The sequence below is a fragment of the Triticum aestivum genome, chromosome 7B (assembly GCF_018294505.1).
Source record: "Triticum aestivum cultivar Chinese Spring chromosome 7B, IWGSC CS RefSeq v2.1, whole genome shotgun sequence".
In the NCBI taxonomy this organism is placed as follows: Eukaryota; Viridiplantae; Streptophyta; class Magnoliopsida; order Poales; family Poaceae; genus Triticum; species Triticum aestivum.
Window position 1 is genome coordinate 627,018,871 of NC_057813.1, and position 3,570 is coordinate 627,022,440.

Genomic DNA, 3,570 nt, shown 5'->3' on the forward strand with positions numbered 1-3,570 from the left:
CTGTGGCAATGACAGGTCATGCAGAGGAAATGGGTTCAACTACCGTAGCACACAGCAGTTTGAAACGCGTTGTCTTAATGCAGTAAAAGAGAGCAGGAGCGAGAACATGGGATTGTATCGATATGATCAAATGGTTGGTTGCTTGCCTGACGGTTCGGTGCACTGGTATTGCTCTTCGTCGGGGTTATCACGGTACTCCTCGGGGCAGAACCTGCCGCAGAGAGCACCGATACACAATCATTACCAAACAGTATGCAACAATATGATGCATGCATGAGACATGGCAAAATGAGTGTATTGGGCTAATGCAACTAAGAACAGATGGGTTTGAACTAATTTGAACCATTGATTCAAAGTTCAAACTCATAAGTTGCCATTTAAGGTGTTTTATCTTGTTCTGTGATAAACAGCAGGTTAGCTTGTTTAAACATGCATGAAACTAGTACAGATGGATAGATTGGATTTTTCTGATCATTTTTCATATATAATTTGTCCAATTTGGAGTTACAGAATAAAAGTTATGAATTTTTGAAGTTTAAATAATATTCTGGAATTTCCTGATTTAAATTAAATCCAGAAATATAATATTGCGCCAGCATGACGTCAGCATGACGTCAGTGGTCAACTGCGGCTGGCTGGGGTCAAACCTGACGTGTGGGGGCCACACGTCAGTGACAGGGGGGCTTAACAGGATTAAATTAATCCTAATTAGGGATTAGTGGCGCTGGGGCCCACTGGTCAGTGTCAGGGGGGGGGGGGGTAGTTAGTTTAACTGATTCGGTTAGTGCTAATCCTAATTAGCTACAGGGCTGGGCCCACCTGTCAGGGACACAGGGGGGTCCTGCCGTGGTCAAGGTGGGTCAAACCCACCGGCGACATGACGCCGGCGAGGCCCGAGACGGTGGCGCGGTGCGGGATCGCGCTACAGGGCACGGGCGAGGCCGTGCTTGGGCTCGTTGGAGAGCCCTTGCTCCCGCGCGTCGAACGGTGGTGGTGGCCGTGCCTGAGGTGGCCTGTACCGTCGACGGCGAGCTCGTGAGCGGCGGCCGGAGTTCGGGTGCGGTCGGAATCGGCGTTGCAGGGCGTTTGGGGAGGCGTTGGTGCGTGCTGCGTGCTCCTAGTGAGGTGTGGAGCATGATGGTGTGCTCGGTTGGGCGCTACGGTGCCTGTGGCCACGACGGTGACATCGCCGGCGGCGTCGAGCTTCGGAGCTCAAGGGGGCGGCAGCTACAGAAGGCTAGGGACGACGGGGCAAGGGGGAATCGAATCAGTGGCTCACCGCGGAGCTGCAGGGATGGTTAGCGGGCTCAGGGACGGCCGGAGTGCAGCGAATCGACGGCGATGACCTCCGGTGGCCGAGGAGGGGAACGGCGACGTAGGCAGCGATGCAGGGCTTCCGGAGACCCGTGGAGCGGTGGGGAGGAAGAGGGGGTCGAGGCGGAGCTCCTGAGCTAGTCGGGGGAGCGAGGGGTGGCCGGTGACGGCTGCTATGGCGAACGGCGGCGAGGGTGGTGTTCGGCCGTGTGAGAGAGAGAGCGAGGGAGAGGAGGGAAGAACCGAGGGAGAGTGAGAGAGAGCAGGGGGGAGGCGTGGCGTCGTCCGGGGCATCGAGCGAGGAGGGGAGGGCAGGCAGGCAGCCGAGCAGGTGGCGTGGCGCGGTGGCGCGCGCGCGCGCCGGCCACACTCCCCTCCCTCTGTCGAGGACGAAGACGACAGAGGAGGGAGGCGGGCTGGGCCGCCTGCTGGCTGGGCCGGCCAGCTGGCTGGGCTGCACAGGGAGGAGCCCAGGTAAGCTTCTCCCTTTTTAATTATTTCTGTTTTCTAATTTCTGACATTTGTTTTGATTTAAATAAAATATTAAATCATTTATTTACCTTATGCCAATTTTTGCAGGAGCTAGATATATTATTCCAGAGCTCCTTTATAATTGGCATAATATTTGGACATATATTAATATATATAATTAATATATTTCCAATGCAAATATTTATGCATTAATTCCAAATGCCCAAAATAAATACCTATGAGCTCTTAAAAATATTGGTTTGATTTTTATCTCTGTCCAATATTTTCAGAGAGCAACATGAGCATTTTCTTGGACCCTTTTGGAGAAATTTTTAATTGGATCATTTCAAAAATGATTCTGAGGGTTTCACAGATCCCCATTTCAAATTAAATGGAAAATTTAAACATGATGCACACACTCTGATGCATGACTAGCTAGGGTGTGACAACTCACCCCCACTCAAAAGAATCTCGTCCCGAGATTTGGGTTCCTCCGGGAAGAAGGCGGGATACTCAAGTCGAAGACGATCCTCCCTTTCCCAAGTTGCTTCATCCTCAGAATGGTGCGACCATTGAACTTTGAGAAACTTGATATTATGACGTCGGGTGGTACGTTCGGCCTGATCGAGGATACGAATGGGGTACTCTCGATATGTAAGATTATCTTGGAGATCAAGCGTTTCGTGGTCCACTTCACGGATAGGATCCGAGAAGCAACGCCTGAGTTGGGAAACGTGGAAGACATCGTGGACTCTGGAGAGGTGCGGAGGTAGTTCCAACTGGTAGGCAACTTCTCCTCGTTTGGCGAGAATGCGAAAAGGTCCAATGTAACGAGGAGCCAATTTGCCTTTGATACCGAAACGATGGGTTCCCTTCAGAGGGGTGACCCGAAGATAAGCCTTCTCGTCAACCTCGAAAGTCATAGCCTTATGTTTTCGGTCATATTGACTCTTTTGACGAGATTGGGCTGTTTTCAACTTTTCACGAACGATGCGAACTTGTTCTTCTGCTTCCTGAATCATATCCGGGCCAAAGAATTGTCTTTCCCCGGTCTCTGACCAGTTAAGGGGTGTTCGACACCGTCGTCCATAGAGAACTTCAAAAGGGGCTTTACCCAAGCTAGATTGATAGCTGTTGTTGTAAGCGAATTCGGCAAATGGAAGGCACTTCTCCCAGTCCATTCCGAATGAGATAACAGAGGCTCGAAGCATGTCTTCTAGAATCTGGTTGACGCGTTCCACTTGACCACTCGACTGAGGGTGGAAAGCGGTGCTGAAGGAGAGACGGGTTCCCATAGCATTTTGGAAACTTTCCCAAAATCGAGAGGTGAAAAGACTTCCTCGATCCGAGTTGATTTCCAAAGGAACACCATGGAGGGACACTATTCGGGAGATGTATAAGTCTGCCAGCTGGCTAGCGGTTATACTCTCACGAACAGGTAGGAAATGGGCTACTTTGGAAAGACGATCGACAACGACGAAGATAGCATTATTCCCTCTCTTGGTCCTGGGAAAACCGGTAATGAAATCCATACCAATTTTATCCCATTTCCATTCAGGAATAGCTAAGGGTTGAAGGGTGCCAGCAGGCCGTTGATGCTCTGCTTTTACACGACGACAGACGTCGCAATTAGCAATATACTGAGCAATTTCTCTCTTCATCCTAGTCCACCAGAACCTCTGGCGTAGGTCCTGATACATCTTAGTACTACCGGGATGAATAGTGAGAGGAGATTCATGAGCCTCCTTAAGGATCAACTGCCGTAGATGCTGGTTCTTGGGAACC